This window comes from Rattus norvegicus, chromosome 17, assembly GCF_021556685.1.
Source record: "Rattus norvegicus strain SHRSP/BbbUtx chromosome 17, alternate assembly SHRSP_T2T, whole genome shotgun sequence".
NCBI classification, from domain to species: domain Eukaryota; kingdom Metazoa; phylum Chordata; class Mammalia; order Rodentia; family Muridae; genus Rattus; species Rattus norvegicus.
The window spans coordinates 55,694,448-55,721,471 of NC_141550.1; the positions used below are offsets into that span (position 1 = coordinate 55,694,448).

The following is a 27,024-nucleotide window of genomic DNA, read 5'->3' on the forward strand; positions in this document are numbered from 1 at the left end:
GATTGTAAAGTAAGTTAATATTAGGGTCCTTCACAGAGACTAGCAAAAACTGTACAAGTTACATGGGAGTACTCTGCCCTTTCCCTTTTTCTCCAGGATATTTCAAGAAAGTAGTCCAGGAAAATGTCTTCCTTCCAAATTAGTTTTATAACATGCTTCTACTTTTCCAGAAAGTTAAAATGTTTACTTTATCCATCAGATTAGGCAAAGCATGACTGAGGATTGGGAGAGCAGCATGCATGCTGTTCTCATGAGTCACAGTCAGGGCAACTAGAGAAGAATGAAAGCCACACTTTGGTGATACATGTCAGGCAGCAGGAAACAGGGGAGGTGGAAAGGAGTGATACCGGTAAGCAGACACTGTCTGGCAACACTTCACTGCAGAGGAGGCTACCTTCTGGCACATTCTATAACTACATATTATGCTAAGAATATTAGATTCTGTAGAAAGTTAAGGAAATGGTCAGTGATAGTTCAAGGTCTGAATCATCAGGTTTTTGAAAACTGTGACAGGAGAGATGGAGGAGGTCAGGGATGCTGCTGTACCCCAACACAAGCAACAGCTCATTGTCCCGTACCCTCTCCACATCTAAGAGATGATCCCGGAGGCTGCTTCTCCCTTTCTCTCATGGTTTGTAACCGGGACAAAGCACCCATCCAACATTCCCATGAATCATCATAACTCAGAGAAAACCCCCATTCTCCCCACTCTCCAGATGAGAAGGTGGTGGCTCATACAAGCTTACTACCTAGACAGGATGTGGACATCTCAGAAAGAGAGATGATAAATAGACTTTTAGGGGAATTCATTAATTCTGGCTTCAATTTTCTGCTATTATCGTTTCAACCATTTATCACTGCTGGCCAGAACCTGGGAATACAAATATTTACTTAGTCTAAAGCACATTGGCTTGCTGACATTTAGTAGCTGAAAATCTCCAATAAAAGCTATGTCGGTATTAATAAGGAAAGAACACATTAAATTGAAAGAGAAGAGCCTTTCTGAACAAAGATTAAAAAACGTATTGCTCTCTCAGACTAAGTAATTCTTTAGGAAGTCTAGAACTCCGACTCTTTCCACGAACCCTAATATTTTTAGTGTCCAGCTTTTAAATTATTTTTGTTTTTTTCCTTATTAATATTAATTCATCTTTTTAATATTCTTATGTGTTAGCTACTTCTCTTGTCTTGGATTGATAGCAGTGGAGAGCAGCTCTGTTGGAGGTGAATCTATTCATTCCCAAAGCGCTCTAAAAGTCAAGGCAGTGTGTGCGACCTGAGAGCTACTGAAAGGTTCTATAGTAGACCAGCATGATCAACTGTGCAATCAAGAGAAACTCTGCTGAGAGTAGTGGGTATATGGCTCTGAGGACCTAAAATCAGGACTCCAGGAGGGTCTTAGAATATTCTAGAAAAAGGTTTTCCTAGTAGAATCAATGCGTAAAAGATGCACCAGCAAGCAGCCTCCTTGTAGTGGTTAAAATACTCTTGAGCTAGCTAGTTCTTTCTACAAATTGTACACATTTCAAACCCTATACTTATTTTTGTTTAATTTCCTTAGATATACCTACATTTTTATTTCCTTCCTACCAAGCCTTTAAGGGTTGGTAACTCTTAAATGAAAGAGTTCTGCCAAAAGGCTCTAAATTCTAGAATTTTGTTCCTCTCTTTTTCACCAGGAAACAAAAATTGTAGTTTATGTTCACAAAATCCTAATTACATTTAAAAAAAAAAAAAAAGGAATCTTTGCCGCATGGCCAAAAGAGCAGCTGACCTCAGCGGTTGCCAGGCAACACTGTCCACATCCAGACTCTGACTCAAAGAGGGGAAGCATGGTGCAGCTCCGCCCTGCACTGGAGCAGGAGGTGAACAAGATACATGCTGTGTGGCAGGCAGCATTGGCCAAGATCAGGCCTGAAGTGAACTCTTGTGGCTTGAAGATTCCCGAGTAACAGCAGTCCTTTTTGAGAAGTGGGATAATTTGTTTTTGGCAATACACTGTTTCTTTTTTTTCGTGGGTGAGAAGAAAAAGAGTGTGGGAAAAGCTTTGGAAATCTTGCAAGACCTCTTGGACATAAACTATGTGTTACAAAACATATTTTTGACGAGTTAAGTGTTAACCAACCAAAAACAGACAGATTGCCCTTCCCGTGTTGGCTTCAAAACGTAGCAGGGGAAGAGGCTGTTGCCGAACACCCTGTGAAGTTGCCGAACCCTGTCATTTTCAAAAGCTTGTCAGGAAGCCCAGAGCGCAAGAAGCCAGAATGGAGTTACTTGTCCCTTTCTGCAGGATGTGAGTGCAGCCTTCTGGGTGAGAGAAAGGGAGGAAAAAAAAGAACAATACCAAATCAAAGGACTCCAACTGTCAGTGAAGGGTGGTCCAAAATAAAACTTTCAAAGGAGAAAGAGATTCATTTTAAACCATAATGAATTCTCTTTGTCATTGAAAATTCATCTAAAAACATATTTCATGACTACTTCTGACAGGCAATGATCTGAATATGTGATGTGTAGAGACATTATTTTTTCCCTCCAAAAGCCCTTAAGTACTCCCAGAGGAAATGGAGCTGTAAGCAGATAATTATGATTCATTGTGATTTTATAAAATTCAAGACAACAAGAAAGGAAATGCTAATTCCGGTGAGACAGAGAAGGTCTCGAAGACTTGTCGTGTCTTTTTTTATTCATTTAAGTTTTAATCAACACAGAAATTTTGAACGTGTATGGGGGTTACCTGTGAAGTCCTTACACACAGTGTTCAGATTAGGATAAATATATATGTCTCTTCAAAGAGTTCTAATTTCTATGCCACGAAAACATCTAACTCTTTCCTCTAATGTGGTGCACCTTGATGTCTATGGTACCCAACAGTCCACTAGAACTCGGTTGGCTTCGCTGAGTGTAAGCTCGGCTCCTACAAGGTCCTGGAGCTAAATGTAGAGAAGAAAAAATGGTAATACTGAATTTTATGAGCACAAAATGATCTAAATTAACTGGAAGGCAAAACATTTGAAACCCAAGGTGTTTCTGGCAGTGTCACCATCACATGACTTCCCTACAGCCTGGTTTCTGAGCTTACAATATGGACCCTGCACTCAGTAACACCACAGATCAATGTTCAATGATTGAAACACTGAGGGCCCTGAAAACAGTCATATTTGAGACCCTTGGGTGTTATCATTTGCATTGCTTTTTACTGTACATACACTCTCTTCTCTTGCAGAAACGTAACTTTGTATTCATTATACTGTGTTAAACTGTTTGATTTTTAAAATCTTTGGATAAGTTTCCTTTAAAAATATTATTAAGGAAAATATCATCCCGAGTGAGGTAACCCAATCACAGAAAAACACACATGGTATGCACTCATTGATAAGTGGTTATTAGCCCAAATGCTTGAATTACCCTAGATGCACAGAACACATGAAACTCCAGAAGGATGACCAAAATGTGAATGCTTCACTCCTTCTTTAAAAGGGGAACAAGAATACCCTTGGCAGGGAATAGGGAGGCAAAGTTTAGAACAGAGGCAGAAGGAACACCCATTCAGAGCCTGCCCCACATGTGGCCCATACATATACAGCCACCAAACTAGATAAGATGGATGAAGCAAAGAAGTGCTGGGTGACAGGAACCGGATGTAGATCTCTCCTGAGAGACACACCCAGAACACAGCAAATACATAGGCCAATGCCAGCAGCAATCCAGTGAACTGAGAACAGGACCCCCATTAAAGGAATCAGAGAAAGGACTGGAAGAGCTTGAAGGGGCTCGAGACCCCATATGTACAACAATGCCAAGCAACCAGAGCTTCCAGGGACTAAGCCACTACCTAAAGGCTGTACATGAACTGACCCTGGGCTCCAACCTCATAGGTAGCAATGAATAGCCTAGTAAGAGCACCAGTGGAAGGGGAAGCCCTTGGTCCTGCTAAGACTGAACCCCCAGTGAATGTAATTGTTGGGGGGAGGGTGGTAATGGGTGGGGGAAGGATGGGGAGGGGAAGCCCATATAGAAGGGGAGCGGGAGGGGTTAGGGGGATGTTGGCCCGGAAACCAGGAAGGGGAATAACAATCAAAATGTAAATAAGAAATACTCAAGTTAATAAAGATAAAAAAAAGAAAAAATATTATTGAATTAATTTTAGCTTAGTGTTAATGTCCAGCAACTTCTAAAATGGTCTTAAATATGCTGATATCATTTCCTACTAATTTATTAACAAAAAAAAAAAAACAGCATTCTCAACACAAACAAAAGGTGCATTAAGTCCAATAGTGTGATGGTTTGTATATGCTTGGCCCAGGGAGGGGCACTATTAGGAGTTGTGGCCTTGTGGGAATAGGTGTGTCACTGTGGGTGGGGGCTGAAGACCCTCACCCTAGATGTCTGGAAGCTAGTATTCTACTAGCAGCCTTCAGATGAAGATGTAGAACTCTTAGCTCTTCCTGCACCATGCCTGCCTGGATGCTGCCATGTTCCTTCCTGGATGATACTGGACTGAATCTCTGAATGTGTAAACCAACCCAATTAAATGTTATCTTTATAAGAGTTGCCTTGGTTAGGGTGTCTGTTCACAGCAGTAAAACCCTAACTAAGGCAAATAGGGTCAGGTATCCAGTCAAGATTCAGTTCTTTATGTGAAAATAAACAAGGTATATTCACCTCAGTAATGTACAGATTTGTTTCTGACTTTAACAAATGGTAAAGATATGTGTGTATCACATAGTTTTCTTAAAACTAATTTCTTCATGATTTGTTATCAGTAACTGATTTGTGTACCTAATTTATAGACTTGGTTACATGAGCATCATATAAAAATTTCTCAAGCAAAAAGAGTTCTGAAGGAATATAAAAATAAATTAATAATAATAATAATAATAATAATAATAATAATAATAAACCTGCCATATCTAACTGCTGTACCATACTGTTGGTTCATTAGCCTCCCCCTTCTCTTTGCACCCCACACTCCTCCTGCCCTCTGGTACCCACTTCTCAACTTTCCTCTGCTGTGAGAGGGACTTCCTCAGATTGCATATAATTAGTGAAAAGTGTAAAAGGGCTCTTGTTTATTTCCCTCAAAACAATAAGTTCTGTGAGTGTTACTACAAATGACATGGTTTTTTTTATGGCTGAATGCTATTCAGTTGTGCTTAATATACCACAATTTCTCTATTCATCTACTAGCTAATGAACACTGAAGTATTTTCTCCGCCATGGCTCTTGGGAATAGGGCTGCTATCAACATCTGAGTGCAGATGTCGCTGATACTTCCTTTGGCTACAGACCAAGCAGTGAGGTTTCTGGACAGAATTACTTAGGGTATTTCGAGGAATCTTCATTTGGTTTTCAACAATGGCTGTATTAATACATGCTTATATCAACACAATATATAAAAGTTTCTTTTTCTCCACATCTTTACTGCATTTGTTTTTGAGTTTTGTTTATTTGGTTTTGGTTTTGGTTTCTTTTTGATAGCAGCCATTCTGACTGAAGTAAAGAACCTCTTCCTGCTGGTTCTGGTTCCTGGTTTCATGATGATTGGTGACCCTGAGCATTGGTCATATAATGCCTTGCTGCTGTGTGTCTCCGCATCAGAGATGCTTGAGTCTGTTTTTAAAATCGACTGCTGTCTGTCATCTTACTGCTCAGCTGTCTGAAATCCTTATATATTCTGTTAGCACCTTGTCAGACATGCAGTTTGTGGTACTTTTTCTCCGTCTGCGGCCTCTTTATTCTGTGAATTATTTCATTCACCCATGTAGAAAGCTAGTACTTCTTGCTGATATTCTGTGAATTTTTTCGCTTTATTTTGTTTGTTTCAGTTTTAATGTTTTCATCTCATGCTTTTCACATGCTAGGCACCACTGAACTCTACCCCAGCACTTTTATTTTTGAAGTGTGTGTCTGTCTGTCTTTCTCTCTGTGTCTGCGTTTGTGCCTGTGTTTGTGCCTGTAGCTGTGTCTCTGTGTGTATACATGTGTTAGTTGTTTACTTACTATATAAATCATTCTGACCTTAAATTTCCTGACCAGTCCAGGAAGATCTCAAATTTAAGATTCTGCTGCTTCAGCATCCAAACTTTTGGGGACAAAGTTGTCCTGGTTTCCTTCCTGTTGTTAGTACAAACACCGTGAACAAAAGTAACTTGAGGGGAAAAATTATTTCTTTTGTTTATTTCAGGTCACAGTCTACCTATGAGGGAAGTCAAGGCAGGAATTCAACACAAGCCTGCTCGGTACTTCACGCGGCATTATCTCTGACCAAGTAGCACACCTGAGTCATATAGTCAGGCTGGCATTGCCCACAGTAGCCTTGGCCTCCTGCATCAATTAACAATAAAGATAAACCCTCATAGATGTACTCACAGGCCAATCTGATCTAGGCAATCTTTCTATCCAGATTTTCCTTTCAGATGATTCACATTTTATTAAGTGAACAATTAGAACTATCCAACAACCATATAAACCCCATACCATGCCACACTCTCTTTTACGTAAATTCACTCATCTACTTTTTGTTGTCATCATTTCCTATGCTTTAGATAAATACCATTTTTTTCAAATATTTTGTCAGTTCCAAAGTTCCAAAACAATTCCCCTATGTTGCCTTCAAACTCTTTCCTAAGTTCAGTTCTTAATCTTATACACAAAGATAAATGTAGTTATTATCTCTCATCAAAGGAAACCACGAATGAACACAATGTAGAGATCAACAGATGTGGGTGAGTCTAGCCAGCTTCAGAAAAGCTCCTGTATCCATAGCTCAGGGAACATCACGGAACAGAGGAGGAAAGACTGTGAAATCCAGAATACCGTGAAGTCATGGCGTCTTCTGGAAATGGCTACACCACAAAAGAAAACTCTTGAATAATCAAAATATTAGTAAATGTGCTAATGCAGAAGGGAAAAAATGTATGGTTAGTCTCACCTCTATACAAAAAAGTGTAGGCAAAGAATGAGTGCTGAGAGAGAATTAGCTTTTCCCAGGAATAAGCCCCCTAATTGATTATTCAATACAAAATAGTCAGTCCTGAAACAATAAATGAACAAACAACAAAAAGAGACTCAGCAAATTTTTATTTACATATTTATGCATACATATGAAAACATGTGTGTAACAATACTAATCAAAGAGAGGAGTCTATCAGTTTAAGTGTTAGGAGTAGTCATGTATGGAGTTGGAGGGAGGGTACTTGTGGAGAGTCTGGGAGAAGGAAAAGGAAGAAGAATGTGATTTAATTATATTTTATTTACAAAAGTATAAATCAAAAATAAATGTTTTGTATCTCATTTTTATTTTTTTTCCTCTACCTCATTGGTTGTTTGGAAATAAGCTTTACTTTCCAGGTATTTAACTAGCTCCATGTAGAAGAATAAAGCTAGATTCTTATTTCTCACCTTACATAAAACACTGAATGGATCAAGAATCTCAACATGAAAGTTGATACCCTGAACTTGAAAGAAAAAGTAGAAATATATTTGAAATTTGCATTAGTTCTTTTTCTGTTTCTGCAATGAAAACATCATGGCCAGGACAAGTTATAGAAATGTTTATTTTGGCTTATGCTTCCAAAGGGATAATTCCATCAGAGTAGGAAAGCAGGACATCAAGCAGCAGGTATAGTGTCCAATGCAGAAGGCCAAGATGTCACATCCTCATTCACAAGCACAAAGCAGAGAAAACCGAAAGTGTAACTAAGTTTCTAAACTCACAGCTCATCGTTAGTAACACCCTTTCTGCAGCAAGGCTGTTCCTCCTAAATTCCCCAAATAGCATTACCTGGAGACCAAGTATTCAAAAGTCCAAAGGCTGAAAGAAACATTTCTCTTTTAAATCATCACAAACTTTTAGACACATGAAAGGACTTTCTGGTCAGAACCAAGTAGTGCAGGCATTATAATTATTAATTAATTGTTTTCTATTTTTTCTGCTGTTACCTAATTTCATTGCATTACATGAAATATGGTATGATTTTCTAATTTTGATATCAATGTTTCTTGTATGGACTAAGAATGAACTTAACCTACTTGAGAGAATATACTATCAATGTTTTGGATGCAGTTTAACAATTTACATGATTTCCTGAGGTCGTGGTCTAAAAACCCTTGAAGCTTTTTAGTCTACAGGATCATCTATTGATCAAAGGAGTGAGTTTACTATTCATAATCTGTATTTGTCTCTGGCTATTTTTTCAAAAAAAATCTATATTCTATAAACTCGTGGTTATTGTCCCTGTCTGAACTAGATGGTTCCTAAATCCAAGTTTCCTAGAGGCACTTGAAACAGTTGATATGTGGAAGGATAACGTGAAGTGAAAGTCTGCACTTCCGGTCCCGAGGCTAAGGAGAGCTAGACACTTGCTTAGTCATTGGCCCAGGACCTCATCGTGGAAGGACCATCCCCAGACTTCTGTTCTATATTGTTGTATTCCTCCTCTTGCCATGGGAAACAAGGTACTCTACCTATAGATAGAGTTGTGCCATTGTTTCTTCCTCTAAGAGTTAATCTAGTTAGGCCTAACACTCACCTACCAAGTGACTGCCCCTGCAGAAAGCAGGTCCACTCTAATCTGTGCTGAAGAAATAGAGGGCTAACTGCTACTGTAATATGACAGAGTGGTTTCCCATTCAGACATGCAGCCACTCTAGAGCAGCCATCCCATCCAGATGTGCAGCCATTCTAGAGCAGCCGTGAGGCTCTGTTACATCTGTACATCTTTCTAAGACATCTTTCAGATGCTGTCTGAAGCAAGTGCTCTTATTCTGGTAATTTGGTCTTCCTTACTTTTCCTGTGAGCCTATACTCCCCATCATGTGCTTCTCACTTTGCCACGCGGCTGACTTCCATGCCACCTTGAGTCAAATAGCTTGGTCATTTTCCTCTTCCTCTTCCCCATTTTTGATCCTCCAGGTATTTGCTGATGGTTCTTTTAAACACTGAAGCAATGGTCCTCAAGCTTCCTTTGAATACATTCCCAATTTTTTTATTAATAAGACTAAGAACACTAAGAACAGATGCTCATTTTCCAGTGACATGGAGCAGCCACAAACAGACTCCCTAAATTTTTCAGTAAAACTTCTTTCCTCCAGTGCAATATTTCTCCTCTGACATTGTCTGAAGTTGGTAAAGGGACAAATTGGATAGCCTTTTATATCTGTCAATATTGCAATATCCATCAAGACTAGAATAGTAGGTCAGGGTTGAAGTAAATTCAACCACAGCCTACCTGAACCTGTGGCATAGTCCAAGACCACCACAACCACTGAGACAACTATACATGATGCGAGCCGGAAAAGAAGAGCTTTTCCTGGGACCACATTGCTCCACCTAGAATTGAGATAGATTTACAACTTCTATATACAGACTCTAGCCTGGCTAGAGGCCAATAGAGTTCACAGTGTCAACATTCACTTGTCTAATGCTAATGCTAAGTTACAAAGTCCTATATTTACTTCTCTCTCTCTCTCTCTCTCTCTCTCTCTCTCTCTCTCTCTCTCTCTCTCTTTGTGCTGAGGACCAAACCCAGGGCCTTGTGCTTGCTAGGCAAGCACTCTACCACTGAGCTAAATCCCCAACCCCTACTTCCTGGTTTTAATCCAGCAGGATTGTTTGTTTCATTCTTTTTTTTAATTGGGTACGTTTTTATTTACGTTTCAAATGTTATCCCTTACCCCTACCCAACCATCTATGCATTTCCAACTCCCTACCCTGACATTCCCTTATAATGAGGGAGTCCAGCCTTGGCAGGACAAAGAGCTTCTCCTCCTTTTGGTGCCCAACAAGGCCATCCTCAGCTACATATGCAGCTGGAGTCATGCATCTGTCCATGTGCTCTATGGATGGTGGTTTACTCCTGGGGAGCGCTGGTTGGTTGGTATTGTTGTTCTTATGGGGTTGTAAACCCCTTCAGCTCCTTCAAACCTTTCTCTAACTTCTCCATTGGGGACCCTGTTCTCAGTTCAATGGTTGGCTGCAAGCATTCGCCTCTGTATTTGTCATGCTCGGGCTGAGTCTATCAGGAGACAACTATATCAGGCTCCTGTCAGCATGTACTTCTTGGCATCAGCAATATTGTCTGGGCTTGGTGGCTGTGTGTATATAGGCTTAGTCCCTTTGTGGGGCAGGCTCTGAATTGCCACTATTCCTTCAGTCTCTGCTCCAAAATTTGTCTCCATAGCTCCTCCTATGAATATTTTTGTTCCCCATTTTAAAAAGGACTGAAGGACCCACACTTTGGTCATCCTTCTTCATGAGCTTCATGTGGTCTGTGGATTGTATCTTGGGTAATTCGAGCTTTTGGGCTAATATCTACTTATCAGTGAGTGCATACATGTGTGGGGTTTTTTGCTATTTATTTATTCATTTACTTATTTATGTATTTGTGATTGGGTTATTTCACTTAGGGTGATATTTCCTAGGATATTTTCTAGTTCATTCCATTTGCCTATGAATTAAATGAAATCATTGTTTTTGATAACTGAGCAGTACTCCATTTTGTAAATGTACCACAATTTTCTCTGTCCATTCCTCTATTGAAGGACATCTGAGTTCTTTCCAGCTTCTGGCTATTATAAATAAGACTGCTATGAACATAGTAGAGCATATGTCCTTGTTATATGTTGGAGCAATTTTTGAATATATGCCCAGGAGAGGTATAGTTGGGTCCTCAGGTAGTGGAATATCCAATTTTCTGAGGAATTCCCAGACTGATTTCCAGAGTGGTTGTACCAGCTTGCAATCCTACCGGAAATGCAGAAGTGTTTCTCTTTCTCCACATCCTCACCAGCATCTGGTGTTATGTGTGCTTTTTATCTTAGCCACTCTAACTGGTGTGAGGTGGATTCTCATGGTTGTTTTCATTTGCCTTTTCCTGATGACTAAAGATGTTGAACATTTCTTTAGGTGCTTCTCAGTCATTTGATATTCTTCAGCTGAAAATTCTTTGTATAGTTCTGTATGCCATTTTTAATAAGGTTATTTGATTCTTTAGAGTCTAACTTTTTGAGTTCTTTGAATATATTGGATATTAGTGCTCTATCAGAAGTAGGATTGGTAAAGATCTTTTCCCAAAATCTTGGTGGCTGTTTTGACCTAATAACAGTGTCCTTTGCCTTACAGAAGCTTCACAATGTTATGAGGTGCCATTTGTCGATTCTTGATTTTAGGGCTTAAGCCATTGGTATTATGTTCAGGAAAATTTCCCCAGTGCCCATGTGTTCAAGGCTCTTTTCCAGTTTTTCTTCTATTAGTTGAGTGTATCTGGTTTTATGCAAAGGTCCTTGATCTACTGGAACTTGAGCTTTATACAGGGCAATAAGAATGGATCAAGTTGGGGATTTAGCTCAGTGGTAGATCGCTTGCCTAGCAAGCACAAGGCCCTGGGTTCGGCCCCCAGCTCCGGAAGAATGGATCAATATGCATTCTTCTACATGCTGACCTACAGTTGAAGCAGAACCATTTGTTGAAATGCTCTTTTTACACCGGAGGGTTTTAGCTCCTTTGTCAAAGATCAAGTGACCATAGTTGTGTGGTTTATTTCTGGGTCTTCAATTCTATTCCATGATCTACCTACCTGTCTCTGTACCAATACCATACAGTTTTAGTACTATTGCTCTGTAATACTGTTTGAGATGAGGGATGGTGATTCCTGCAGAAGTTCTTTTATTGTTGAGGATATTTGTTATTCCAATTGAATTTGCAAATTTTCTTTTAACTCTATGAAGAACTTAGTTGAAATTTTGATGGGGATTGCATTGAATCGGTAGAATGCTTTTGGCAAGATGGCAATTTTTACAATATTAATCCTGCCAATCCATGAGCATGGGAGATCTTTCCATCTTCTGAGATCTTCTTCAATTTCTTTCTTCAGAGATTTGACATTTTTGTCATACAGATCTTTCACTTGCTTTGATAGCATCACACTGAGGTATTTTATATTATTTGTGACTATTGTGAAGGGTGTCATTTCCATAATTTCTTTCTCAGCCTGTTTATCCTTTGAGTAGAGGAAGGCTACTGATTTGTTTGAGTTAATTTTATATCCAGCCACTTTGCTGAAGTTCTTTATCAGGCTAAGTAGTTCTCTGGTGGAACTTTTGGAGTCATTTGAGTATATTATCATATCATCTGCAAATACTGATATTTTGATTTCTTCCTTTCCAATTTGTATCCCATTGACCTTCTTTTGTTGTCTGATTCCTCTGGCTAAGACTTCAAGTTGAATAAGTAGGGAGAGAGAGGGCAGCCTTGTCTACTCCCTGGTTTTAGTGGGATTGCTTCAAGTTTCTCTCCATGTAGTTTGATGTTGGCTACTGGCCTGCTGTACATTGCCTCTACTATGATGAATTCTTGATCTTTCCAAGATATTTAACATGAAGGGGTGTTGAAGTTTGTCAAATGCTTTCTCAGCATCTAATGAGAGAATCAGGTGGGTTTTTTTTAGTTGAGTTTGTTTACCTAGTTGATTATGTTGATGGATTTCCATATATTGAACCATCCCTGTATCCCCAAGATGAAGCCTCCTTGATCATGATGGATGACTGTTTTGATATGTACTTGGATTCAGTTTGCAAGAATTTTATTGAGTATTTTTGTGTCAATATTCATAAGGGAAATTGTTCTGAAGTTCTCTTTCTTTGTCATAATTGTGGTTTCATAGAGTGTTCCTTCTCTTTCTATTTTGTGGAATAGTTTGGACAGTATTGGTATGAGGTCTTGTATGAAGGTCTGACAAACCCGTCCAGTCCTGGGCTCTTTTTGGTTGGGAGACTTTAAGAACTGCTTCTATTTCTTTAGGAGTTATGGGGTTGTTTAGATGCTTTGTCTTTTCCTGATTTAACTTTGGTACCTGCTGTCTAGAAAATTATCCTGTCTGTTTCATCCAGATTTTCCAGTTTTTTTTTAGACTGTTGTAGTAAGATCTGATTTTTTGCATTTCCTCACATTTTGTTGTTATGTCTCCCTTTTCATTTCTGATTTTGTTAATTTGGATACCCTCTCTGTGTCCTCTGGTTAATCTGGCTAAGGGTTTACATATCTTGTTGATTTTCTCAAAGAAACAGCTCCTGGTTTTATTTATTATTTATATATTCCTTTTTGTTCCTACTTAGTTGATTTCAGCCCTGAGTTTGATTATTCCCTGCTTTCTGCTCCTCTTGGGTGTGCTTGCGTCTTTTTGTTCTAGAGCGTTTAGGTGTGCTGTCAAACTGCTAATGTATGTTCTCTCCTGTTTCATTTGGAGGCACTCAGAGCTATGAATTTTCCTCTTAGCACAGCTTTCATTGTGTCCCACAAGTTTGGGTATGTTGTGCCTTCATTTTCATTAAATTCTAAAAAGTCTTTATTTCCTTCTTTATTTCTTCCTTGACCAGGTTATCATTGAGTAGAGAGTTGTTCAACTTCCATGTATATGTGGGTTTTCTGTTGTTTTTGTGGTTATTGAAGACCAGCCTTAGCTCAGTGTGATCTGATGGATGCATGCGATTATTTCAATCTTCCTGCATCTGTTGAGGCTTGTTTTGTGACCGATTATATCATCAATTTTGGAGATGGTACCATGAGTTGCTGAGAAGAAGGTATATTCTTTTGTTATAGGATGAAATGTTCTATAAATACTTGTTAAATCCTTTTGGTTCATAACTTCTGTTAGTTTCTCTATGTCTCTGTTTAATTTCGGTTTCCATGATCTGTCCATTGATGAGAGTGGGGTGTTGAAATCTCCCACTATTATTGTGTGAGGTGCAATGTGTGTTTTGAGCTTAGGTAAGGTTTTTTTTATGAATGTAGGTGCCCTTGAATTTGGAGCATAGATATTTAGGATTGGTGGATTTTTCCTTTGATGAGTATGAAGTGTCCTTCCTTATCTTTTTTGATAACTTTTGGTTGTGAGTTGATTTTATTCAATATTGGAATGGCTACTCCAGCTTGTATCTTAAAACCATTTGCTTGGAAAGTTGTTTTCCAGCCTTTTAGACTGAGGTAGTGTCTGTCTTTGTCACTGGAGTATGTTTCCTGTATGCATCAAAATGCTGGGTCCTCTTTACATATCCAGTCTGTTAGTCTATATCTTTTTATTGGGGAATTGAGTCCATTGTTGTTAAGAGATATTAAGGAATAGTGATTGTTTTTTACTTTTATTTTTATTGTTAGAGGTGGAATTATGTTTGTGTGTCTCTCTTCTTTTTTGGTTTTGTTGCAAGGAAATTACTTTTTTGCTTTTTCTACAGTGTAGTTTTCCTCCTTGTTTTGGAGTTTTCTATCTATTATCCTTTGTAGTGTTGTATTTGTAGAAAGATATTGTGTAAATTTGGTTTTGTCATGGAATATCTTGGTTTCTCCATCTATGTTAATTGAGAGTTTTGCTGTATATAGTGTCCTGGGCTGGCATTTGTGTTCTCTTAGGGTCTGTATGACATCTGCCCAGGATCTTCTGGCTTTCAAAGTCTCTGGTAAGAAGTCTTTTGTAATTCTGATAGGTCTGCCTTTATATGTTACTTACCCTTTTTCCCTTACAGATTTTAATATTCTTTCTTTATTTTGTGCATTGGTATTTTGACTTTTATGTGTCAGGAGGAATTTCTCTTCTGGTCCAATCTATTTGGAGTTCTGTAGGCTTCTTGTATGCTTATGGGTATCTCTTTCTTTAAGTTCGAGAAGTTTTCGTCTATAATTTTGCTGAAAATATGTACTGACCCTTTAAGTTCAGAGTTTTCACTCTCTTCCATACCTATTTATCCTTAGGTTTGATCTTCCCATTGTGTCCTAGATTTCCTGGATATCTTGGACTAGGAGCTTTTTGCGTTTTACATTATCTTTGATGTTTTTCTTGATTTTTTTTATGGTATCTTCTGCCCCTGAGATTCTCTCTTCTATCTCTTATATTCTATTGGTGATCCTTGCATCTATGATTCCTGATCTCTTTCCTAGGTTTTCTATCATCAGGGTTCTCTCCCTTTGTGATTTCTTTATTATTTCTGCTTTCATTTTTAGATCCTGGATGGTTTTGTTCAAATCCTTCTCCTGTTTGTTTGTATTTTCCTGTAATTCTTTAAGGGATTTTTGTGTTTCCTCTTTAAGGTCTTCTATTTATTTACCTGTGTTGTCCTGTATTTCTTTAAGGGAGTTATTTATATCCTTCTTAAAGTCCTCTGTCATCATCATGAGATGTGATTTTAATCCAAATCGTGCTTTTCTGGTGTGTTGGGATATCCACGATTTCCTGTGGTGGGTGAACACAGTTCTGATGATGCCAAGTCATCTTGGTTTCTGTTGCTTAGATTCCTGCTCTTGCCTCTATCTATCTGGTATTAGCTGGTCTTGCTGTCTTTGACAGTGGCTTGACCCTCCTGTAAGTCTGTGTGTTAGTACTCCTGGAGACCGACTTTCTCTTAGTGGGATCTGAGTACAGAGAGCTGTGTCACAGGGTTAGCTCTGTGAGTGCAAGCAGAAACTGGAAGGATCCTGTCCCAAACCGCTCTTGGGTTCCTGTGTCTTGAAAGCTACAGGCTGGTTCCTCTTAGGCCAGGAATGTGAGCAGAAGTGGTAGTCTTACCTCTGCTCTCAGGTGTGCCAGCACTCCTAGCAAGTGGCTTTCAGCTCTGGGCTCAGGCAGAGACCAGAAGTGTCCTGTCCCAGACTGCTTTTTGGTTCCTGTGTCCAAGGTTCTCCAGGCAGGTTCCTCTTGGGCCAAGAATGCGAGCAGAAGTTTTGGTAGCACCCGAGCCCTCAGGATTGTCTGCCCTTCTCAGAGTACACCCGTGAGATTTGGGTGCAGAACATTTCTTTCTTTACTACCTAGTGTTGGAGTCAGGCATTGGAGACATTATCTTAACCATGTAAACAAAGCATATTCGGGAGTTCCACCATTTAGCGGTGACCTGGAGGCAGATATGTTAAGTGGCTAGCTGGTACTCAGATTTCACTCTGCAGGCCTGGAGTCAGGTTCTACTTTAGTTCTAAAGTATGGAATTTATATATCCTCTCTCCCAAACAAGAAGGATCTCCATAATGCTCTTTTGGGAGTAGGGGCAACTGTAATATATGCAAGCCTTTTCTACCTCCCTCCCTCAATATATCTTTCATTATTATGCTAATCGCACTTGTACCATGTTTTCTTACCTCTGATAAAGATAGATATTCAACTTGAAGTTTCATGGGGATAGTATTCACCTGCCATCTTACTTTACCTCCAATTACTGTCATTGAAATGTGTGTCAAAAGATGTTCATGTATCCCAGGTGAAGTAAAGAGTACATATAAAAACCTTGGAATCAAGAAAGATAGCAAAAGGTGTGAACGGAGACCTTAGGTTAAATTTAATGGTTCTTGCATGGCACATACAGGGCACAGTGCAATATTTACACTGGCACTCCAGTCCTCACCTGAAGTCCTAAGGATGCTGATGCCCTCTGTATCAACAAGGTCAAAGCTTAGTGTCTGAGAGCACATCAGACAAATATGCAGGATATAAAAGAACTTAGCAAAGATAAGCATGTTAGATATTCTACAATAACCTGTCTGATTTATCTCATCCCACTTCAAAGCTAAAGACAAAAAGTAGGTCATGGTCCTTAACCTGCAGTCTCCATTTGTGGTAGTTTGAAAGAAAATGATCCTGTAGACCCATAGGGAGTGACACTATTAGGAAGTATGTCACTGTGGACAAGGTTTAAGCTCTCAGAAGCTCAACCTAGGCCTTGTGACTCACTGTCTCTTCCTGCTGCCTGTAGATTCAGATCCAGAACTCTCAGCCCCTTATCCAGTACCATGCCTGCCTGCATGCCATCATGCTTCCCACTATGGTGATAAAGGATTAAACCTGTGCAATGTAAACCAGCTCCAATTAAATGTTTCTTAGAGTTGTCATCATCATTGTTAGCATTCTGTCTAAGCTCCACCCCCCACAGTTACCTGGCCATAGCCAGGTACGCTCTATAGCACAGTTACTTGGCAATAGTCAGGTATGCCTGACACTGTAAAAGGGGCTGCTTACCCACTCCTCACTCTCTTGCTCCTGCTTCCTCTTGCTCTCTCTTACCTCTTTGTCCCTTCTCTCCCCATTCCACTTCCCCCTTCTTTGCATATGCTCATGGCCAGCCTCTACTCTACTCCTCTACTCCTCTCCTTCTCTACTGTCTCTCTTTCTTTGTCCTACTACACTCTTTACTCTTCTTTCCATGCCCTGAATAAACTCTAATCTATACTATACCATCATGCAACAGTCCCTCAAGGGTAAGGGATGATTCAGCATGGACCTACTGAGGCACCCCCTTTCCCCAGAACTCCATAGAACATATCCCCCCTCTCCTTATCTTTTATAAACACAACATGGTGTTGAAACCCAGGACATAGCCTCTCTTTATCTTTCTATAAACACATCAATCACAGTGTCTCCTCACAGAAATAGAAACCCTAGCTAAGATTCCATGGATTCAAGAAACAGCAGAGCAGGCCAAAACAGACCACAACTCAGATGAGGGCAATTAAAGGTGAGGCTATACCCTAGAAGAGAAATCAGATTAAAGTTCTCAAGTAATGTGGAACCAGAATTAAAACAATGATTGTGTGGCCAGAAGTGTTTGATTTTGCATACTGTTTGCTCTATTTTCCCTGTGTTTAAATCAAAATCTCATGCCAGTATTTCCAAAGATAAATTTTGGCTCACTCAAACCACTTTATTTCTCTTTGAAAACCTTGACTAAATTTCCTTTATCTGACTTTGCCATTAGTTTCATTAGTGTTTGGGGCTGAATGTCCAATCCTGGCTTGTCACAGCTACTAAAGAGGGTATTTTGTCCTAAAATTTCAGTTATAGTAGATATGGAAGAGCATGGTGAATGTTTTTCAAGTTTATTTCAAAATATATAGTTAAATAAATGTTATAAATTAAAACTAAACACTAAGATTAAAAATGTAATCCACACATTCCAGCATAATAGTTTAAGAAAAAGATATTTAACCAAAACAATACAAAGAAAATTTTTGGCATAGCTAGCAAAGCACAGTAGGCATACCTGTAATTCCAGTTTCTTAGGAGGAAAAGCAGAATAATCATATTTTCAAGGCTAGCCTAGAAAACTTAGAAAACCCCTCTCCCAAAAATAAGATTTATTTTAAAAGAGGCAGGAGGTCCTGTAACCGACTCTGGGCTCCATTGCTTAATATGACACACAACATGGACTTGGCCATGTTTGCCTGTGATCTCTGTGCACAGCAGGCTGCACGCCGAGGCAGAACTGTGAATTGACGTACAACTGGAGTTATATTTTGAGACCCTGACCCAAAAAATAAATCCAAAAAACAAAGCCCAACAACAAGAATAAAACCTGTTATGTTCAACAGATCATAGGAGAAAAAAGACTAAAAACAAAATGCCCTATAGACCATAAAAAGGCATATACCATATAAAGGCATATACCATATAAAGGCATATACCATTTACCAAATAAACATTTGCAGAGCATCTTTAACTATTGAAAGTCAGTCAGAAATTAGAATATGAGATGATTCATGTTACAGCTTAAAAAATATGCTCCTAAATCTTAATACACAGGAATGTGGAAATTAAATGATAAACAAACAAATTCTGTAAAACCACAATCAAAACAAGGTGATATACACTGCTAGTACCAGAGAGAATTTACATCACAGCAAAGTATTTTAATAAGAATAAGTAGTGGACATGACATAATCACATTCAAAAAATAATTATGAGTTTGGAAGTTATACAAATTTGCATGTATCCTACCAAAACTATTCAAAATATAGAAATTTTAAATGAACAAAATTACAAGACAATAACAAACCATGAAGAACTTAGCATTAGCATATTAGAAACTGAATTTCAACCTCTAAAGCACCAGGCAGAAGAGAGATTCACTGAATAAGTACATAGTGGATATCAAAAAATCTAATATCCCAAATTTATCTTATTGGGAGTCCTATAGCCATTTAGTAGACCATCTAGAACACTTTTTAAGAGAAAATAATTCTTACAACTTTTAAATGGCAAATGAATGTTTTTTGGGATATTTCTGTTAAACATATGTTTTCGCCTGCTTTTCCCTGGATTGTGTGCTCTATGACTTATGTCTTCCATGTGTCTACTGCAGAGTCATCCACCCATCAGAGGGTGTCTGTTGTGGCTGTGATTCGAGACTGATGCATCTCCTGGGAACATCCCAACCTGACCTATGTCTTCCTCTTCGGTGTTTGAAGAGTCATTAGAAATAGATTAAGTCACCCTGATGTGAAGCGAATTGAAACTTGTGGCTTGGAACTCAGACATGTTCACTTTAAGTTTTATGAAGGGAAAAGTTTCCCTGTGGGTCCTTGACTGCATTTAGAGCAAGATGTATGAGTTCAACAATTACTTGTCTCATTGAAAGTCTGAGATATAGCACAAGGAATGCAGTTCACTAAATCCAAAGAATATGAACATTCCTTCTAGTATTATACCCTCTAATGTTATAACCATGTCAGCCTTCTATGGTCTTTCCCAAACAGTGTAATTACCACAGTTGGCCTGGGGAAATGTGCCCTCTGACTTAAGTCAATTACTCCGGCCTCTATTACCCGGCTGGGATGCTTCCTGTTTTTACTTTCCCAGTGACATAGAAAAGTTAATATGCTGACTTTGGAAGTGACAGAAATACTATAGGCTTACTCAAAGCTGGTAACTCATCATACCATGACAGCCATAGGAACTACTGATGTCCACATAGCCTTTGTGTCTGCCAGACTCTTGACTAACCTGGTTTCATTTGATATTACCAAAGTCTTATAGTCAAGAAAAGGATCCTTGCCAGAATTTAAAAAGTTTGAGACTAAAAGAATTAAAAGTGACACCCAGAAAACCACATGATTGAATGGAAAATGTATCAGAACATAGTTTTTCTAAGCCAAATGTCACTACTTCCTTTCTGCCTCAGTAGTCTATTTCAAATTTGATTACCAGGCAGAGGTGCATGGAGTTCTGTGGGAACATATTTCACTGCTCTGGCCCATCTTGACCATACCTTGACCATACCCAAATTACTTATTTGGCAGAGAGAAAAATCTCTGGAGCCTGACAGCTTGGGCTCTGATCCTGCCCTATAACACAATATAAATTTTACAATTCTGAAACAGTTTCTTAACTTCTCTATGCTACAGTTTCTTTGGGTATAGTACCCCAGGTTATTGTAGGAATTCAGAACATTACCATGGATCCAAAGTACATAGAATAGCCTGGCATGTATCAATGGGTCAAGAAAATTTTGCTGCCAGAAGATTGTCTTTAAAGGAGTATACCATGATTGTTGGAGGTGAGGTCAGTATTTAACTGCTGGAACCTAAATAACATATGCGTGCTATGAAGTAAAGTGAAAGGAAAAGGAAAGACTCCCATTTGAGGATGTGCAGAGGACGATATACTTTTCACAACTAAGGTTAGAAAGACATCATCTGTCCACAATGCCACATTTTCCAGAAGTAGGAAGACTGACATTTCAGCCAAAGAGAATTATTTCCAAATTCAGTTTCCTCCCTTTCCTGTATCCAGCTCACTAATTCCCACATATTTCTTCTTTCCTGCCTTCTGTTTCAAATCTCTTTTGGAAAAGAACTGAGTAGGTGAATAAAATATCAAGAGCCCAGTGCTGGCGACAACAGAGATCACTCAGCTACTGCACCCAAATATCTCCCTCTTTCCTCCTTACACCAGCTATTTCCATGAAGTCTACAGTATCTGCTGGTTCAAGCTCTGCACTTACGTACAATTTACAGAAGTGCTTAGCATATCTTAGGCACAGTCAGCAAGAAACCCTGGATAATTTGATCTGTCTCAATAATCCGTAAACAACCTTAAGTTTTGAGCATCCCTTTGTGATTTCTCTGGTTTTGTTTTGCTCCTTTGTATTAAAATCCCTTCCATTCCCTGTGATGTCAGACTTGCTGTCAGATTCTACCGGTTTCTCTTCATCAGTATTTATCACTGTTGTGAAAGGCTGCTTTACACTAATACAGTTGTAGGTATAGGATAATTTGTTTCTTCCCTTAATTTTTAACTTTTCTGTATACTCAGATTCAGGTGCTATATTTTAAGACAACATAATAATAAAAGTAACCAAATGTATGACTGGAGAGCTTAGGGTTCAGTACAATGCTTCCTGATGTGTTTGTACTCCAATTCTCGGGTGAAGATTTAAGGATGCTCATGCCATGTCCTTAAAGAGGTGTGCTACTGCCCTCTGCATCTAACAAGGTGAAAAGTTAATGTCCAAAATCACACCAGAGAATGACAAACATAAGAAGAAAGCAATAGATGAGCTTAGAGAATATAATTTGAACGACATGTTGAAAAAAAGTTTCATTAAAGTAGCTGGAAGAATACTAATAGAATTAGAAGAGAGGGTCACAGAAATGAGAAATAACATATGACAATCAGACATAGGTTACAACAAACCAAAAGGGATGAATGAATTCCTCTCATAAGCCCCAGTGTCATTATGGCATAGTAATACAATAAAACTAGATGAAGAAAAAAATCTTAGACTCTCTGAGGCTCATGGAAACAGACAATAGCTTATTTAAATCTTCAAACAAGAAGGGAGAGCAGAAATGTGCTTGCAGATAATTCCCAAATAAACTACTGCCAATGAGTGAGAGAAAATAATAGTATTTTTCAAAAGTGTGGGAACTTGCTTATCCATAGAAGTTCCTGTACACACCCTACAGAAATGTATACCTGAAAGAAGAAAACAAAGATATTGGAATAAAATTTAATAAGTAAAACTGATCACAAAATTTTCTCAAATGTTCATTTTAATTTTGTTTTGTTTATTGGTTCATTTTATTGTTCATTTTAATTATGGACATAGGCTTTGGATTGCAAAATACTAAATTTTTATTCTGAAAATTTTATACAATATATTTTGATCATATTCTTTCCTCTCTACCAATTTCTCCCAGATCTCTCCCCCTCCCCCTCCCCCTCCCCCTCCCCCTCCCCCTCCCCCTCTCTCTCAAAAGAAAAAATAAATATACACAAACATACAAAAATAGAGTCCATTTTGTATTGATCAAGTATTTCTGGGCATGAGTCCTGCCCTGCAGTATGGCTCATATACCCCATGAGACTTGATTCGAGAAAACTGGTTTCTCTGCTAGGAGGTAGCAATTTCAATAGCTTATAAGTTACAAATGGGACCTTGTGTCCACTTCCCTTTCTCAGTGCTTGGCTTTTGTCTGGTTTAAACCTGTGCAGGTCTTGTGCATGCTGTCATATTCTCTGTGAGTTTATCTGAACATCTGCCCTGTTGACTCTGAAAGATGCTGCTTCCTGGGCGTTATCCACCGCCTCTGGCAAGTAAAACCTTTCTTCCTCCTCTTCTATATCAATCTCTGAGCCATGAGTCGGTGATGGGATGAAGACATCCCATTTTGGGTTGAGTGCCCCCAAGTTTCTCACTCTCTGAACATTATCCAGTTGGAGGTCTCTGTGCTAATTATCTATTATCTACTCAAGAAACAGCTTCTCTGATGAGGGTGAGTAATGCTCTGACCTTGATAGCATCTTAACAGTGCTTTCTCAAGCTTGAGAATATGTTTTATGGTTTCAGATGATGATAACTTGGCTTGTGGTCACCTACCTTCTAACCTGATGGTTTACCTCTTATATAAATCCTCCCTTTTCTTCTCTCCAAACCATATTCCCAAACCAAGATGCTAGTGTAGGTACATCCCCCATAGGTCTTGACCATTTGAATGCTTGGTTCCTGGCTGATGGCTGGTTGAAGAGGATCTGGAGGTATGGCCTTGCTGGAGGAACTATGTCCCTCTGGAAGATTTCATTTCCAGTTAGTTTCTCTGACTCCTGCTGGTGATTCGAAGTGTGAGCTTTCACTGCTCTAAACCTCCTACTGCATGCTGCCCTGCTCTGCTATCATGGGACCCTAACCTTCTGAAGCCAAATAAACTTTTTCTTCTGGAATTTGCCTTGGTCGTGTTGTCTTATTATAGCAGTAGAAAATGAACTAAAGCAGATACAATAGCTATCTGAGAACCGCACATCTTAAAGTCTTGGTTTCTACCAAAAAACAAAATCTCGTGTGATCAAAATAAGTATGTACACAATTTAGACATTAAATTCTACATTAATGCTTTTTTTAAGAAAAGAGTGAGAGCTCATAATATGTAAAGGACTCATGTTTTCTCTCATCTGCAACCTGTGCTCTATGTAGCTGAAATGTCTAACCAGCAACTTAATTTAGGCAGACCACTTTCTCTCTGCTTTTCCTTTTCGTTGAAGTTCCCTTCTTCTTTAACCCACATCTATTATAGGCAACCTTACTTTCACTTAGCATTTTCTATGCTTTCTCATCTATTCATAGGAGAAGTATTTACCTTTCCCTCCAGATTTAATATCGGCCTACATAAATATATTTTTTCTCCCAAGCCTCTGACCTCCCAAAGGAATGTCTACTCACATCCTGAATTCTTTCATCACCATGCTCATCCTCACAGAACTTTTATAACGAGCTCAAAACATTGGCTTTTTTTCATCATGATTGATATATGCGTATGTGTCTGGCAGGTTTATTAACAGCAGATTTTAGATGCTAAGATAAACTTTACATAATTGGGACACTCGGCAGATTAAAATATAGACAGGAAATTTGCTGGAATGATAACCATCCTCCTCCTACTTACATAGGGATGTGCTATGCAGAGCAAGAAGATGACAGGATGTGAGGCACAAATGTGGAGGCTACAAGGATCCCTGATTGAAGCATCTCCTCCCACCCTCACTCCTCAGCACCAACTTTGCATCACCGATAACTGAGGGACCCCTCTGGGAGGGTCAGGAATGCCTTTGAATGACTCATGCTTTAAGACTAATAGTCTAGTAGAGAAGAGGCCAAATTACTTTAGCTCATTAAAGTACTTTGTCAAATGCTACAATTTGCTACTAACTGAGAATATTTTCTCCAGAGATGCTGAAAAATGGGAAGAATGCCAAAAAGGCAGCCCTGCTCAAAAGAAGGGCTGAGAAACTGCAGGCTATCCCAAGACTGTGGAAAAACCAAAGAGGCCATGTCATTCGTTGACACTTTTACCATGAACTCTCAACACTGTTGTGTAGAGCTTGTGGTCCAGACATCAGTAGGCAACAGAGGGTCTCCTCAAATTTGTCTGCATTTTTATATGGGTATATCTACAAATCAAATTGAAAATTCTGAGCAAATGCAGCTTCTCTCTTAACACAACTATTTCATGAAGCCAGCCCTCTACACACTTTCTATACTCTGTCCTAAGACTTCAAATACTTAAGAACCCTCCTTAGATTACATATCAAACTCCTTCCCCCTTCAACCAATGAATTTATATAACCATTGAAACTGTATGAATTTTTTTAAGCCTCTGGTATTTGCTGAAAAGAACAGTTCAGGTTAACAGTGTTCTGCTAATGAGGAGAAAAGTGAACCCAAATTATCCCAGTTACCTCCTTTTAAAAATATATGTAATGTTTTGGGTGTGAGTGTGAGTGTGCCTGTGGGTGTTGGTGTGCTTGTGTGCGTGTGTGTGTGTGTGTGTGTGTGTGTGTGTGTGTGTGTGTGTGTGTGTGTGTTGAGTTGGGTGTCTGTTTGTGGGTAGGATGTGTGTTCCACAGCGAACATACAAAAAGCGAACAATTTGCAAGTGTTTGTTCTTTCTTTCCACCATGTGGGTCCCAGGGATCAAACTCAGATGTCAGGTTTGGTGGCAAGTCCCTTTACCCACTAAACTACCTTGGTGCTACAGACCAGCTACCTTCTTCTTAAAACTGCATCTTTGTAACATTATCTTATCTCCTTGTTGTAACAAAATATACTGACAAAAGCAACTTAAGGGAGAGAGGGCTTATTTAGGCTCACAGTACCAGGGCATTCCCCACTATATGTAAGTCTAGCAGTGGGAACTTGAGGCAGCTGGTTGCCTTGTAACCACAGTCAGGCAGCAGAGAAAGATGAATACCCATCCTTGGAAACTTCTCCCTTTTCATGTGGTCTAGGAACCAAGGCACGGTGTCATACTGGTCTAAACAAAAATGTAAGGTAGATTTTTACCACCAAACTTGATCAAGCTAAAGCATGTCCAGAGACTATCCTAATCTAAAACTTCTTAAAGGTGTGTTTGGAGGCTTGTCTTCTGGGTGAATCTGTATTTGGAGTACAGAGACACTTCATATTACCATCCACAGAAACCCAAGGATGTTCCCCTAGACTGTTAGAGATCTCATCCCAAACCAAATCATGAGTTGTGGCTTTCATGCAAGAAAGAATTTAAGAGCTAGCAAGTTTATGGCATAGACATGAGTTTAATGAAGATAGATGTTTTAGCACAGGCTTAGACATGAGAGTTAGGAAGAGACACTCAAAAGAAAATGAGATATAAGACCATGAGAGACGGGCTTTTAAAGAAGAACCATAGTTCATTAATTTTTATTGTAATTATAATAACTGTAATTGTAATTGTAATAACTGTGCTAGGCAGTTGTTTCTGAAGACCAAGGAATCTCCTTAGCTACATTCTCAGTTCAATCTCTTTCATTTCAACCAAATGTATGTTTTTCACAAATTAGAGCCATGAGTGAGCAGTCTTCCCTTCGGACCTCTAAGGGCAGGGTGTTTCTTGCTAACAGTTATACCCTGTCTCCTAGCACACACCTTTGTGGAAGTTTAACTCATTCTAGCTATTTTCTTCCTCTACAATCTATACATCATTCATAACTTTCTGCCCAACTTATGGCTTTCTTTTTTGGCTGTTCATCATAGAGCTAGAGAAATGCAGTAAAAGGAGCCACACCACTGTCTGAATGCTCATCTGTGTTGAAAGTTCCTCTGCCAAACAAATTACTCTGTTATCCTTAGATTCACTTTCTCTCAAGTGGATCTTCCTGCTTCAATTAATGTGATGAAGGTAATCCTTCACAAGCATGCCCCAAAGCTAGCATATTGAAAATAATCCCTCATGAGTCTGGAGGCTTATCGCTTAGGTGATTCTAGGCCCTATCAAATTGAGAATTAACATTAACTATCACACTGTGGAAATGAGTTTTACTTTCCTGTATGTAAAGAGGAAATGTTGGTATTTGTTGAATAGATAATAGTAGAATTTTTTATAATAATTATGTTTCCCATCTTAAAGAGTTTCACAATATTTATGGAATAGATAATGATTAACATGAATAATTAGCATGGCTCAGACTCTCATCTATTAATGTGATAGAATAGAATTTATTCTAAAGAATAGAATGCATGCACTAAATGAGTTGATATAAAGTACTTATTTACTAAGACTGAGAAGTTGGTAAATATTAGCTGTTATGATCATCTTCTAACGAACCTTTTCAATAGTCTGAATTGAAAGAAAGCAAAATTGGGTTGCAAGTATTAGATTATCACTAAGAATTTGGGCTCTTGCATAATGTGTGTCTCTTAGCTTGAAATGAATGATTCCAAATATGGCCATGGAGGTAACTCATTTCCCTCTACTCATGTGTACTCTTTTTCATGTAAAATAGATGCAGGTAGAAGCAGACAGCCATGTCAGAGTGATGAGGAACTTGAAGAAACAACTGTATTTCAGGCAGACTCATCATTGGTTTTTTTTTTCAGATATCACAATGCCATGAGCACATCCTTCCTGAATGAGAGAAGACATGTATTCGTAAACTGGAGGCACTCGCTGGTGAAGTATACAACTTCCTATTTCCTTGGTGAATGCCTCAGAAAACATGATTCTGAGAATTTTCAAATTTTCCACTCATTGTCACCACCCACTCACCTCCCAAGCCTCACTCAGAATGGCTGGGATGAGTCAGGAAACAGTTTGGGAAGAGCAGTCCTGGGGGAGGATTGTAGGCTATGGCTGGCTTACTCAGCAGCTTACAGAGATCAGTAACCTTGGCATTTTGATGGTTTTCAGGACAAAGGAATATGACTTCTTCAATTCACAGACCAAATCCATAAGCATTCAAAATAGATCAGTGGCTAATCTCT

The 27,024-nt window shown here is 38.9% G+C and overlaps 1 long non-coding RNA gene across 1 annotated transcript in view; it reads left to right on the plus strand.

The window, feature by feature from the left end:
- The window catches only part of LOC148000195 (uncharacterized), a 279,681-nt gene extending 252,940 nt beyond the window's left edge, over nt 1-26,741 (plus strand). The window contains exon 8 of the long non-coding RNA XR_015641703.1: nt 26,641-26,741. This is a non-coding gene — a long non-coding RNA (uncharacterized LOC148000195). The remainder of the gene's footprint in view (nt 1-26,640) is intronic.
- Nucleotides 26,742-27,024: the final 283 nt, after the last annotated feature.